Source organism: Macrosteles quadrilineatus, unplaced genomic scaffold (assembly GCF_028750875.1).
Source record: "Macrosteles quadrilineatus isolate MER2022 unplaced genomic scaffold, UCM_ALF_1.0 Scaffold_6__1_contigs__length_79288215, whole genome shotgun sequence".
Classification (NCBI taxonomy): Eukaryota; Metazoa; Arthropoda; class Insecta; order Hemiptera; family Cicadellidae; genus Macrosteles; species Macrosteles quadrilineatus.
The window spans coordinates 65,901,260-65,917,001 of record NW_026542599.1 but is presented as its reverse complement, the minus strand read 5'-3'; the positions used below and the strand labels follow the sequence as shown (position 1 = coordinate 65,917,001).

Here is a 15,742-nt window from a genome sequence, read left to right as displayed (position 1 = left end):
CAGATATCAATAGTAATATGGAAGTTTTACATTTCTCGCAGGACCGTCTAACCAGAAACACATTAGAAGAGTTTGAAATATACAGAGCAGTTAAAGCTGACCATCAAAATGTTTTGAACGATAAACTCTCCTTCCAATCCAACTATATTTACAACACAGCTATAAGGATACTGGAGGGAAACAATGAATGAATGAACACGCACCGGTGATGAGAAGACAGAGACAACGCCATAGACCACTTTGACCACCAGTCTAGACATTACCTCAGCCCGGTCACGATCGTTTGTCAATGTCCCTTCGTGTTTTTCGTGTTTTTTGTAATGTGTGTCCGTTCCGTGTATCGTGTTTTGTATATGTTTTATTTATTGAACTCTGTTAACGACCTTCGAATGAAGTGATCACTTGACACCTTGAGGCCTGAAGATGGTTCAAAACAAGAACCGAAACTAGTTGCCTAAATCAGCAACAAAGGATTACTATATGCAGGTATTGTAAACCATTTTAGGTATATATTGGAAATTTAGGTTATGTCCTATTCCGCCCAAGTTTCATTTCGCCCGTAGCCTAATTAGTCTCAATTAGCCCACGGGCGCACATGAAAAGAGCCCAAAAACTCAGGCAGACGCTTGAAAAGCGCCCGGGCCTCGAAGGTCCCTCCCAAGACGGTGCGAAAAGAGTCCGGGCTCTTCCTATAACTTTCACAACGAGTCTTCAAAGAAGAAAGAACCAATAACAGAGTTGAAATACATGAATTTATTTAAAATATTAAAGATACACTTTTAAAAGATAGACTTTATTAAAATGCACATTATTAAAAGATATTTGCATTTCTAAAAAATATTGTCTGTTAACCTAACCTAACCTAACTCAACCAAACACAACACTATTTCAGAACACGAGTCAGCGTCCTCCTCGTCAGGTACATGTGGAGACCCGGGCTCTTTCCATGCTTAAGATTAGTGAACCTTTTTGGGGATTAAAATTTTGGGCTCTTTTCATGGCTGTACCGAAACTGCCACGACGTTTTATGATCATAATCCATACCGAAACTGCCACGCCAATTAGTGAGGATTATAAGGGTGTTTTTGAGAATGCTAGAAACACCGAAACTGCCACGGCGGATTCCTCAGGAAGGGGAGGTCGGTTTGGCAACGTGCAGGGAGAAACGGGAATGAGAATATCCCTCACTCATCACAGTGACGATTTTGAAACACTTTACTTTGCTCATAACTTAGTTAAATACTTTTCATGTCGCTACTTAAAAGAGGCCATACTAACTTTGTACTTATTTAAATCAAGTATCAATAGAAAATCCATTTATCTACCGATGAAGTCAGAAATAATATGTTCTAAAGGATTAAGATTGCAATTGAATGTAAAATGTTTCTTACTAAATGTATTATATGAATGCTCTTAACCCGTTATAGTGAATTACTGGCGTTAAAGAACTCGATAAACACATATTTTATCATTAGATTTGAAGTTTTCAGTTTATAAATATACCAAGGTGTAGGTAGGCATCGTCAAAATTGCACAAGAAGAAACATTAATCTAATGCAAATAATAGCACAACAGGATACGTGTCCTGAAGTATAAATAAAACACAATTGTGATAAATATGTTGATCATATTTGGCGAATTTATTGATTTCATCCTATACTATTAATATTTTGCAAAAAAACACTTTTAACCTCGCCGTAGCAGTAAACCCTAGGTATTTGTTAAATCTAATGTTATTTAAATGGGGAATAAATATGTCTTGTTTATGGACAATTTTAGTAAGAATCCAATCAAACAAATTGAAATTCACTTAGTGTGCAGGTTTGCTGCGGGCTGCGGTGGAGGTAATGTATTTAGAAATGAGCTGGGAATACCATGAAAACATGCTTTTCAGCAATGAGTTGGAAATACTGCGCGCACTGCGTTCCAATTGTCTTAGGAATTGGCGTCGAAGTATGAGATCCTTTGTGATGACTAGAATACACAGAATTGAGTTCGAGTCTGTCCAGATTTTGTTTAGTACGAAATACAAAGAAAATACAAGACTAGGCCAAGAAATATGCAGATACAATTATACTTGTATACATAAGGCGAATAATGTGCAGGTTTACATTAATAATACCAGATAAAAACTTCAAAATTGATAAGTATACATTTTAGATACGGTTGATAAAAAATAAATCCTAATTAGCCTAGGCTACTTGTAGTGATAATTCAGGGTCACCTAATTCTGCCAACCTAGCAACCGGGAATAGCACGTGCATTTTAGGTATCAGGAAAAAGTCCATGAGTTGTAATTGCATTTAGTAAGACACCGGGAAATAAAAATGTTCAAATATTTGCCGTAAAATCCACCCGAAAACACAGAGCTTACACGTTTTGCGTAATCGAAAAACGCCATTGGGAGAAACTACTGTTAAAAGTCAAAAATGGAAAGAGAAATAGACTAGATAATGAGCAGAAAATAATTTAATTTCTCACAAAAGAAAAGTTACTCAATCATAGTAAAATGCTACCAAACAATTATTTCTGTAATCACAACATAACAATTCATTCAAAAATCATATGTCTCAAAATTATTAAAGTTCATTTTCATAGCAGCTGGAAAAAGGCAAAATATAATATAAACCATAGATTATTTAAATGAAATTTAATGTTTGAATACTATATCCAACAACTACTGTAGAAATGACCACGAATATTGGCGCAATATCGATAAATCATCACCCTCTAAGCCGCAAGTGCAAGATGATCATTAATTTTTCGTCGATCGCGAAAAATAGTTACGGGTGTTAAAATAGTCGCTGGAGATGAATGCGAATGTTGCCGCAATTGTAAAATCATCACCGGTCATCATCATTGCTGTCGTAGTTTACCATCACAGTTATTTCTACGTTTGATCGCTAGAAATTATCACGGATTTGGCCACGATCGTAACATACGATCACGGATGTTCGTTTAAGTTTCTTACGCCGATTCTTCATTTTTAGGCGTTTCCGTGATCGCAAGTAATAATCTCGGTCGTTTCTATGATCACAGAAAATTGTCACGGATGTTACGCCTGGTGGGAAATCAACACGAATTTGTTTCCCATTTTCTCATGTTTAATTAGAATGAAATGACTCTCGGTGTATGTTTTTGCATATTTATTTAGTAATATACCTCAATTATAAATTTCGTTTATTCACATATACAGGGCTGGGCAAAAGTATGGACATCACCAGTTAACCTTTTAATGGGTTACGCCAAGAAAACAAAACTCTGTACACGTCTCTATATCACGCAAGTGAACTTTTTGTTGTATTCAAATTTTGTTCTTAAACCAAAAATGGGTTATTTTGGTGGCCCCATCGAGTGACACCTCATATTAATAGGCCATTAGTCGAAGAAATATATATCGAAGAAAGAATATCGACAAAAGCTAGAGGTCTCTATCTAAACTCAACCCACTACAGTGACTGAAGAATGGTACGCGTTAAAATCGTTTCAGTTACTGTTACTCGTTGTTATATATAATACTAGCTGTACCCGCGGGCTTTGCCTCGTTTAACTTCATAAGTAAGCTTGTTCGCATGGCTCAATCACGTCCTGGTTGAAGTTCGTTCGCTACGCTCACTCACCTTTAGGTTGGAGCTCGTTCGCTGCGCTCACTTGCCTTCAGGTTAGCTCGTTTGCTACGCTAACTCGCCTCCAGGTTGAAGTTCGTTCGCTACGCTCACTCACCTTTTGGTTGCAAATTAGCTGTTGTCATAAATAAAAAAAAATAATAGTGCTGCACCCTGTTGGTAATCCTTGTAAGTTTTTAATGCTTTTGCATATCATAGAACCAACTTTTTAGTTGAAACAGCTGACTAAATTCTTTAATTCCCTTTTAATATGAATACTCATAAGGTTAACATGGGGAACTATAGAGCCACTGGGGCGGAGCCCGAAAGGATTTTTGATATAAGAATATGCCTATATGTTAATTGGGAATGTGAGCTATCATCATGCCAAATTTCAGCAAAATCCGTCCAGTGGTTAATGCGTTTACTTGTCACAAACATACATCCATACATCCAAACTTTCTCAATTATAATATTAGTAGGATGTGAAGCATTTTGCTCGACATCCTCCCCGATTTTTCTCTAGCAAAACCACTTATTAACACCACACTTTGTATAACAAAACGGTAGCCGTCTACTAACAACGCCGCGCCCTTTCTCTTCGTTTCAAATATCTTATCCTCCATCGAAAGACTATCAACTAAGTATAACTAACACACCAACACCCTTACTACTAACTCTCTGAAGGATGGCACAAAACTGTTGAGAAATACGGAATTTGAAAAATATTACATGAGTCAAGCTAATAGGAGGGCATTCCACTGAGATTCCACGTGAACGCCCCTCTGCAGACCATGGTTGGGTACAGTATTTGAAGTTCTGCAACCTAGCGTCTTGGGCGAATAAAACTATTTTTGAATATTACAGTTTTACAGTATTATATTAGTATTTGATCACCTCTCGTGTAATTAAAAGCGTCGAACAGATCATATAAAATGCAGTGTTATAAAAGTGGTAAATGAAACATAAAACTTGTTTCTTAGTGGTAAATAATTATTCATTAAAGCAAATATATTCTCAAGAGACGGAATAAATACTTATAAAGTAAATACTCTAACAGTCGCAACACTAAAAACTTAAATTAACATAAAATAACTCCTAAAATATAAATACGAAAGGGCAAATCAATCACTTATTTTTCCAATCAACGTATTATTGTGAAAGAAAAGGTTAAGACAGAAATGGGAATTTTGAGTCTCCCGTTTCTCCCCGTCTATCTGGGGAATCCGCCGTGGCAGTTTCAGTGTTTCTAGCCCTCTCAAAAACACCCTTATAATCCTCACTAATTGCCGTGGCAGTTTCAGTATGGAGCATGATCGTAAAACGTCGTGGCAGTTTCGGTGTCCCCCTTTTCATGTGCTCCGAGCCCACGGTCCCAGATTAACCCTTATAATCCTCAGCTCTACCTGCGTCAGGAGTCACAATCCATCCAAGGAGGCGATGCCCCGCCTACTAGGTACCCACCCTCCCCCAACTATGACTCCCATCACCTTCCATCTCCGACTACACGGTTATTGAAACTTAAAATATTTGTTTGAAAAACCACACAAACCAAACGAATTTCATTTATGGTATGTAAAGTTGGAACACAAAGATCTCAGAATTAAAATATAAAGTGGCATATGTCCTTATTGATTGGTTAAGTTAAGCTGAAATAAACAAAAAACAGAATACAGTAGTACCTTTTTGTCTATGGTAATACGTGGTAATACCATGTATTAACATGCAATGGATGTAATACTAACAAATAATCACACCTGAGGTAATAAATTGAAAGAATAACAAACAAATAAGTACAGCTAAGGTATTTTCGCATAGTATGAAACATAACGTCGAGGAAAACGTTATGCTTAAATTTGAGTAATTCTACTTACATGTTAGTGTTGTTTGAAAACTTGTTAGAAACTAATTTTAAATATCTCTATTTGCGTCATCAAGGGTCACCTACATTATTTCTGCTCTAAGTTTTAACTGATAACTTCGAATGAATGTTAAACACCCTGCTTCAATTCGAGTTATCATGTTGCAACACAGTTTTTTCCATCATTGAGACTTGAAGAAAACTGTTGCTTTACTGAGACCAGTGTTAAGTATTTCATGTTGGGTTTTCCTATTTTTGATAGTTTCTTTGTTTATTTCTTTGATTTTAGACATCACCTAAACCAACGAATTTTCTCCGTAGGGAATCCTGTAAATTGGAGTGATGTCAACAATTTCATGTGGTCCATGTCATGTTTCACCCACAAACTCTGGGTTAAAACACAGTCATAATCCGCTTTTAATAGGCTAAAACAGCAAGCAGCAACATCATTGAAAGTTGATTAACTTATTTTAATGTGTTGTCTGTCAGTCACAGTATATGCCCCGCATCGGATCATTCTCATGTTGTTCAGTAGAGTTTCTCTTAATACCTGTCCCAAGGTTTTAAAAGTATGGATTCATTAGTCAAAATAGGTGGGATAACTCTTGTAGCTGTAAGATTTGGATAACAATTTCCATTTTTCGCTTTTTGAACAGCGTATATTATTTGAGTCTCCTGAATCATACAAATAAACTTGACCGTAACAACTCGATCGTTGAATACGTCGTTGAATGGATTGCAGTGTTATCGTAGGTTTCTGTTTTCCGTTAAACACCAAATAATTTAACTTGCTTATTAATACATTTTAGATGGGGAAACAATCATATAGTAACTAACAGCACATGATGGACAGTAAATTTTATTAATCTGTTATGTCGTAAACATTTATAAATATAGATCACTGTTGAAAGTTTAATCTCAAAGGAATGTTCCAGATTTATTATATCTTTATAACGGCTTCGTCAATAAAGAGACATACCACTTTATATGCTGAGATCTTTGTGTTTCAACTTTACATTAATACTATAAAGGAATTCGCTTGGGAGTGCCTTTCCATATTGGGGGGGAGGGTGAGGTCCTAGGACGCGGGGCTTCGCCTCCGTGGATGGAATGGGACTTCTGACGCAGGTAGAGCTGAGGACTATAAGGGTTAATTTGGGACCGTTGGCAAATTGAGACTAATTAGGTTACGGGCGAAACGAAACTCGGGAAGAATAGGACTACACGGGAAATCTATTGTATAACCTTAAAAAATATTTAATCATGGATTTGCCACCATGTTACTTAACTAAAACGTTCATTTTCAATTTAAAATTCTTGATTTAATTAATTAATATTCCATTTTGATTTATTTATGATCCGTCTACTTCATTATATGTGTTTCTTGTTTTAAAATCAAACTAAATCTTTGGATAAAGAATTCCATTTTAACAAGCTACAAATAAGTTTGTTTACAAAAACAATATAATAATAATTATCAACCATATGACTTTATAGTCATATGTCATCTCCATTCTTCACTTATAATATACTAGCTGTAACCCGCGGGCTTTGCCCCGTTTAACTTCTTAATTTTCAAGATTATCTCGTTCGCATGGCTCAATCACGTCCTGGTTGAAGTTTGTTCGCTACGCTCACTCACCTTTAGGTTGGAGTTCGTTCGCTACGCTCACTCACCTTTAGGTTGGAGCTCGTTCGCTGCGCTCACTTGCCTTCAGGTTAGCTCGTTCGCTACGCTAACTCGCCTCCGGGTTGAAGTTCGTTCGCTACGCTCACTCACCTTTTGGTTGCAAATTAGCTGTTGTCATAAATGTAAAAGAAATAATAGTGTTGCACCCTGTTGGTAATCCTTGTAACTTTAATGCTATTGAACATCATAGAACAGAACCAACTTGTTTAATTGAAACAGCTGTTAAGATTCAATAATTCCATTTCTCATAAGGTTAACATGGGAAACTCCAGAGCCACTGGGGCGGAGCCCGAAAGGATTTTTGAAATAAGAATATGCCTATATGTTAATCGGGGATGTGAGCTATCATCATGCCAAATTTCAGCCCAATCAGACCAGTATTTTTCGCGTTCACTTGTCACAAACATACATCCATACATCTATACATCCATACATCCAAACTTTCTCATTTATAATATTAGTAGGATGTCTAGTCTTTTAGGAGGATTTACTCCTCGTGATGATTTTCTACTATCTACGTCTTTAACTCCATTTCCAGCTTTACTTCCGTTCACTTTACTTACTCCTGCCGGTTCTTCAACGTCATACGTCGTTTCTTCAAAAACCAAGAGTTCCTTCGATAAATATTCCCATCTGCAGTTTCTTTAAGGTATGATCTTGGCTCCGGACCTTTTCTTACGACTGTAGCTGGCTGCCAGTCTCTGTGTTCTTTTCTATACAAAACTTTTTCTCCTTCTTCAAATTCTAAGTCGTTCTTTTTAGTTCCGTTACTGCATTGTCTGGATTTTTCCCGAATATTATGCAATTCATTGTGAAAATTTTGAATTATTTTAGGTTGCAGAATTTTATCTGTGCTAGGGAGCAGTGTCCTTGTACTGCGCCCCATTAATCTTTGAGCTGGAGATCCAAGATTTTTCCGTGGTATATTTCTTTGATGAAGTAGGGCGAGATAAACATCTATAAATTTTTTTCTAGACATTTCAGTACAATGAGTTTTGCCTTTTGAACCTACCGTTCGGCTAATCCATTTGATTTTGCAAACAAAGGGCTTGAAACCCTTTTATTGAATTGCCACTCTTTTTCAAAATTGTTGAGCTCGAATGAATTGAACTGAGTACCTCCATCTGATATCAACGTTTCAGGAATTCCATGTACTGAAAACCACTTTTCGAGTTCGGTTATAACATTTACAGATGTTGTATAGTATTTTTGTTCAAATCGGTTGGATGTAAGCGGAATCAGTTTTTGTCTTTTTGGCGTACAACAACCATGGGGGATACTACAGGAGTAGGTTCAGTTACAGGTTTAATAACACCTAACTCTACAATGTAAAAAAGCTCACGCTTAAAATGTTCTCTTAGTGCAACAGGAATTTGCCTAGCTGGATGGATTTTAAGTAAAGGATCGTCAACGATATCAATGTCATATTCATAATTAATTGTTTAAGCACCCTATCCCATTGAATAGGTTTTCATCAAGATTGCTAGCGCGTAATTCTTGAACCCTTTTAACAAATCCTAATGTTTAACTTAAATCTCGACCTAAAATCAATGGATAATTTCCATCAACTACAATAAAGTTTACTTTTTGTCGTTGTTTGTTAATTGTTTCTACAGTTGCAGTACATTCATCAAGCACCAGTAGCTTATTATTTGTGTATGAAATCAAATGTTTAATCTTAGAACCATTAATTTCTAACTTCATTGTTTTTTGTGGTGTTTCCGGACCAATAGATTGACAAATAAATAAAAGTTAATATACATAATTGTCGCCTTGTGGTCCAAAGTATTCTCCTAGTGGATTACAGGATTATGTACATTTCAGTGCGAGCGCAATCGTCGGATCCGTATAAGAACTAGTAACTGGACTTCCCTGAAGAGGTGCGTAAAAAGTTCACAACACAAAAACACATAAACACTGGTCGACCGTTATTTAACATATTTTTACTTTTTTGCTACCCGTGCACGGGCAGGATATGGAGGCGCGCCAGACGTGTGTCGAGACGCCCTCCTCCAAAACAGGTAGACGGGCAATCCTAATCCCTTGTTGACAAACAACAAACAATGCCTTAGTGCATTTGCTACGGGTGACCACCCGGCACTGCTGGCAATTACGTGCTCGTACAGCGCACCAAAAAATGGCGGAATATCGTGCTCGACCAGCGCAGTCTACTTAGAACGCCCGTCTGTCTATCTGTCTGTCTACCTGCTCTGTATGTCAATGAACTAGCGGTACAAGCTTTGGGCTTTGTCTAATTTGAGAATGGCCGTATAAGTCCTGATTAAAACAACCACCACCAAAATCGTAGTTTGAGGATCCACATTTGCACTTTATCTCCAAGACCGCTTGTGAGAGTCAATAAATTGAAGCTATATCTTTAGTACTTTCAAAATATTTAACTGGCCAAGACCTTTTTCCACTCTGTATATACAGTACATGGATGTATATAATAAAGAGTGAGAGAGAGAAAGAGTGACCGTATATAACATGTCATATTAACTCCTGTGATATTTGTAACTTAATCGTATTATTGGTCATTACTATCCAATACTTATTCTTTTTTTTTTAGTTAAGATTGTATTCCCATGTTCGGTTATTACATGATATTCTTCAACTAAGCCCATACAAACAAAAGATCAAATTGTCATTATTATTAAAATAACAGCAGTCGCACCAAAACCGTTTACAACGACAAATCGAACGATTAGTGTTTTGACAGGAGACATATAGTTATAATCAATTATATTAAGAAATAGTTTATATTTTAGGTTAAATTTTATTAAGTTTTTAAACAATAACATTTCTATGCGCTCTGAAAACAAGCAAATAATATTTATATTTTATACTGCGAAATTATTTTTAAGCACATCTAAAGAGATGAGTGGAATATTATACATTTCGCAGTGGCATTTGATTTGTCCCTTGCATATTTTTTCACTCATATTTAACTTATACCTTATTGTAACTAATGGATGGAAGGTTAAGAAAATTCAACCCCTAAATACTAAGAATTGAACTTGATTGAAATCAAAGAAGTACCTACCAGAGAAATTCTTCACTAAGGGTCAAATAAAGTCAATCAATAAAGGTCTAAATACTATAGCCTAAAACTAAATGTATACTGTAATAACGTAAAGGTCCTGTCACACCGACATCTGCCGCTCCCGCCGCGGGAGTACCGCGCGCGGATGTTTTTCCTCGAGCCATTTCACACCAAAAGTTCGCGTCCGCGGCGGAAGTTTTGAGATGAGTTCATTACAATTCGTTTTACATATGAAACTCATCTTACCTGTTTAGTATGCCATGTAAATTTGCAGATTTTAAGTAAAGTGCTTAAGAAGCAATTGAATGTTTATTAATTTGTTAGTGTAGAACTACTTTAAAAAGTGAAAAATTATTTTTTTAAATTTAATTTAGACCTTGTGTTTGAAGGATTTTAAATATGGTTGAGGATAAATTATCCACTTTCAGCATTTTGAACGTTATCCTTCGCTACACTAAAAAGACTATTTTCTTTTTAAATAAAAACATATGACCATTTTAAAACTAATGTAATTTTTTGTTAAGCCTTCTATTGAAAGTTCAAGTTTACAATGATTGTAAAGTTTTGGTTGTTGCAAATTGAAAAAGTTAATGAAACAATAAAAAAATTGTTTACGTCGGCAATATAAATATGTTCATAGGAATCATTAAATTTCCGCCGCAGCAAACCTGCCGACTAAGCGAATTTCCATTTGTCTGAATTGATTTTCAGTTAAATATATTTTAATAACATTAGGTTTTACGAGTACCTAGGTTTGCTGCTACAAGGAAACCAATAAAGTGTTTTGAGTAAAATATTGACAGCTTAGTACAAAATAAGTAAATTTGCTAAGTTTGATCAAAATATATCCATAAACAAGCAAACTACAACGTTTGACAATATTCTTTAAAAGAATAACATGGGAATTTTAAATTTTAATTTTTTTAAATTTTCTCCACTACTCATAATCGAACAAAAATACTTTTATATACTTAAATATTGTTTTTTAAGCTCCTTAAAAAGGTCTAAAGAGAAATTGGGAAATTTTGTGTTTTGAGGGTCAAAAGTGAGAAAACCCAATTCTTACCCCATAAAACCCCCCATTCCCATGGTCCGATCGTGCTGGTTCGCGAACTCATTCAAGTTTATCCCGCTTTACACTTTTAAACTAAATTTCATCAAAATCGGACAAAAATTACTCAAGCTATCGTGTTCACGGACGTATATATATATATATTAAACTATATATATATCAAAATCAAAAAGTATATCGGTCCCGGGTCTATGTCTTACCGTGCCACCCACGGTAATAGCTACTTCCCTATAGGGAAATTCGCTAACAACATAGACTTCATCATCAAACAAAAGAAACATGTTAAATTTAATTTAAAACTGTATTACTTTTAAACTTTAAATAGCTTGGGCATTCGAAATGCCCCTTTGCGCATGCGCTAGACAAAAATCCCGTCGCGTTAGTCTCAAAAAATCGCTCAGCTGGCGGACGTTGCGGACACTACCGCACGCCCGCGGGCGCGCGGTAGTGCGGTGTGACCTTTGCACAATTGATAACACGGTGAGCGATCTTTCCATTCCGCTCCCGCCGCTGGAGCGAGCTCGGTGTGACTTGGCCTTAAGCCCTCAGAAAAGTGTGGTCTTTAGACATTATCAAATTGTGATTAAAATTAGACAAATTATACATAGAAATACTTATTACTTATTACTTATATTATACTTATTACTTATTATACGGAAATATTTAGTTAGATTGTATAACATTTTCAGAATATTTAACGTATTTACTGTTTGGTATTCAATTAATGAAAATTATTACATCCGAATAACGTATTTTTTAATGTACCGTACGTGCTTAATATGACTTAGAAGAAAATTTTTAGTTTAAATAACGTTAGAATTTTAAGTAATCTCTTTGACTATAAAAACAACTTCAGTATCCAATAGTCAATGGTAATATTTATAAAAAAATGGCATAATTTTTATTTTATAATATACTTTTGATATATGTATTTTGAATTACAATCAAATTTGCTTTAAAAAATAGGGTTTTCTTTTCCGAGTTTGTTTGGCTCTTCTATGCGACCGACTCTCATGATTCAGGTCTTATTTTAAATTAAAGTTATGCACTCTCAGACATCACATCAAGCATCGGCATGTATGCGATTTACTGTATTACTCGATCAAAACACATAAATTTGATTTATTTTCGAATTCTTACTTTAATTTAAAGTGCATTTCACCAGTTATAATTATAAAATCCTATATATTATGGTCTAGGAATCTCCAGTGAAATACCAGCTATCAATTGAGCTATTAGTTATTCAAATTGGACGAGTTTCAAGCAAACGCAAAGTAAACAATTAACATAATTTTTTTATAAGGTTTTTCTATGATTGAACATCAATACCTCCAGTATTGTTTAGGCATTTTTATATATTTTCGACTCAAAATAATCAGTAAATTATAGGCAATAAATTAAGCCATTAATCGTTTGAATCCGTTAATTTCAAGATACTCTATTATTCAATCAAAATCATAGATTTGAATATTTCTCGGATATTAAATTACATTTATTTTAACGCTGCGGTGTAGCATGGGTAATCTAGTTTAGTTTTTATCTTAATTAGTAGAATAATAAGTACTGCACAACTGCTACCTTAACGGCTAATGAAGTTCTATTTGGTATCAACCATACAAAATCAACACACAATATTCGTCCAGCAACTGGTGACACTGGGAAGGTGCATCGACCGCTTTGCTACCCTCCTGCAGGTAATCAGGGTTGAGATATTCGGACTTCAAAATATTAGCTATAAAACATGATCTAGGGGTTGCATTTGGACGGGTCAGTGTTAGGTCTTTCGTGGAAATTAGGCGGGTGAATGATCGGTCCTTCCTGGAATAAGGGACACCAAGATAACTGCGCTGTACGAGCACTGCGCTGTACGAGCACGCGCTGAAACAGCACGACACCCTGCTGGCATCCACCCGCTTTTCAAATTACGGGGAATTCTATATTTGAGTCTGCAAGTTTTGTCTTCAACATCAACGTTGACATTGACAAACGAGCAGAACTACAGAGAATTTGAGAAAACCGGAAAACTCCACGCTTGGAGGGTTTTAGATATTTTTGCAAGCACCTTGTATAAGATAATCATTTTTTGAAATAGAGCAAGGCCATAAAACCAAACTAGCGTCAGTACAGTGACCCTTGAGGTATGTAGGAGTCGTTTGTTCTTATTGCCATTTGTTATTAATGACAGTTCAGTTACTATGCCACGCCATCTGTTTCCCATTCTTAATATTTATAAAGTACTGTTAGGACCAAGGCTTTCTTAGTGGTATTTTAATTTTGAATTTTTTTTGTTATTACTGTAAATTAGGATTCCTTATATTAAGTGTAGGCCTACTAGGAGAACACATGCGAATGCGCGTGAAAATCTGCGGCAAGCTTTTACGAATTGCATTGCGAGGCAATGTCCGCATCAGTAAAAAAAGCATAATCCCGATGGTTATACTCGTGCTTTAAAAGTTTTTTTTTAGTTTTTTTTTTATGTTTTTACAAGTAGTTATACTCTCACGATATGTCATATGTCATATAGCCATATATCACAGAACTTTGATAACCCCTTTCAGCTGGTTTATTTGTTATTTATATTCCAAAGTTAAATCTTATAGGCCGAGCTTTTATTTTTAAATTTGAAATCAGTTTGCTAAATGTTACTGTTAACGAAAAACAATGAATATAACATGTAATTTATTGTTTCTTATGTTCACAGAAACTTTGAGCGAACTTTACATTTCAAACTAGCTGACCTACTAGCTAGAATTATATAGGCCTACCTCATAACAGTAAAAAAACCAAATCAGGCGGCAACCTTTATAAGCTTTTTCCAAACAATCACAGGCAACATGAAACATATGTGTATATGTGTATTATTTACTCGACCCCTGACGAAACGTAAATGAAGACAATTCGTGTTAAATGTGACAAGACTATAGTTTAGTGTACCACTACGCACCTGACGATGGAGTAATCTCCGAAACGACCGTAGTGGAATATTACCCCAGATTGCGTTGACGGTAAGAACCATAGATATTATTATTATATTTTCACGCAATCTGCCACACTCAAGAATATAACATGAAACAGCTGAAAATGACGTTCAATTACATTATCTGTCAACTGTATAATCAGCTGTTTCGAAAATATTTAAATTGATGTATGCATATGATCAAAATGCATAATATTTTTCTTCATATGCTTAACATACACAGTTTGTTGACGGTGGGGCTTAAACATAATTAAAATACTGAACTGTACATGCATATCTGTTTATCGGGTTAAAAACGAATCCAACAAATCAGAAATCATTAAAATCAATGAAGCCGGTCTCGAGTTATAAACTGTTTACCTAAATCGACTTTGTTTTATACATATTATATACGCGAATCAGTTTTTTTGCCAATGATGGCGTTGGACCACAAAAGTTTGCATGTATATGTATATTATGTGTATCCAGATGCCTACTAAGAAAGTATTTAAAAGTATTTTCTCTCAAAGTCCTGATATGAGTCAGAATAAAATCCATAATAGCGACCACTTTCAATTTTCATAGCTTTATGCATATCTACGTGAATTTTACGCCTAAATAAACTGATTTCAGAAGACTTGCATATTCAGATAACTGTAGGCCTATTGCTTAATACCATTTACGAAGCATAATAGCAAAATTTGTAGACCTATGTACATTTACTGTGGTCTGTTGTGTGATTATTTACGGCATAATGATTAAAAGTATAGTGGTAAGGTTCCTTGTGTCTTGTACCTAAACTGATTTTCTAGCTACGTGAAATTTGAGTGCGCACCGAAAAATGCAAATGTTGGTCCTTGTAATGAGATATTTACAATTTTATTCTCAAAGTGTGCGAAGCCGTAGGTAACAGCAGTAGTACTTTATAAAACGGATACGTTGATGTTTTTACAAAATCTGTTTTAAAAAGGCTTTGACATCAACAAATGCAGAGTTAAACAAAAGTATAGAATACAAAATATTTTTTTATAATGTTAAAAAAGAAACTTCTCGGTTGTGTATCTACGACAATTAGGGATGATTTTGCGTATTCACATTCATTTACATCACCAAGCACGTTCCACGGTGGAAATCTTGAAATTCTTAAGTGTAACCATACCTCGAGTTATACAGTACTTGATTTTAGAGTTCTTATTTATTAGGAAAAAAACAGCGCAAACCGCAACGTAAAGTGTTGATCCAATAAGAATTTACAGTTCCTCAAATACTTTGCAAGCTATGCAATTAAACTCAAGGCTAAAATTTGTAAAACGTCTAATATTGATTAAAGTACTTAGCTCAAATAAATTAAACTTCGGAGTCGTGTTTCTTTCGCCAACACAACATCAAGTATTGAACAAGTAAAATATATGTAAATAATGTTACATTTTTTCATTGCATTATAAACATGACTGCAAGGTTTCATTAAATTGTGCTAAGTACTTTAGTAGGCATCAGACGTTTTCCAAATTTTAA

General features: G+C 35.2%; 1 protein-coding gene across 1 annotated transcript in view; it reads left to right on the top strand.

Annotated features, from left to right (window-relative positions):
• The window catches only part of LOC128996757 (procathepsin L-like), a 108,260-nt gene that overhangs the window by 61,262 nt on the left and 31,256 nt on the right, over positions 1–15,742 (top strand). The window lies entirely within an intron of this gene.